Below are 315 nucleotides of genomic sequence, written 5' to 3'. Positions count from 1 at the left end.
AATAATAAAGAATAGAGCAGAGATGAACAAATAAGGGAAAAGAAAAATAATAGCAAAGTTCAATGAAACAGAGTTCATTCCTCAAAAAGATCAAACAGAAATGGCAAACCTCCTAGATAAACCTTGAAAACTAAAGAAGACCCAATCGAATAACTAAAATTAGAAATGAAAGAGGGTACATTATAAATAATTTTACAGAAATAAAAGATAAGGGAATACTATAAAATATTATATACCAACAAACTGGATAGCCTAGATGAAATGGAAAAAAATCCTAGGAAGGGAAAGAATCTGGAAGCCACTCATACCTCCTTG

The sequence above is a fragment of the Pteropus vampyrus genome, unplaced genomic scaffold (genome assembly GCF_000151845.1).
Source record: "Pteropus vampyrus isolate Shadow unplaced genomic scaffold, Pvam_2.0 Scaffold350, whole genome shotgun sequence".
NCBI lineage: Eukaryota > Metazoa > Chordata > Mammalia > Chiroptera > Pteropodidae > Pteropus > Pteropus vampyrus.
Note: the sequence above shows the minus strand (reverse complement) of the source record.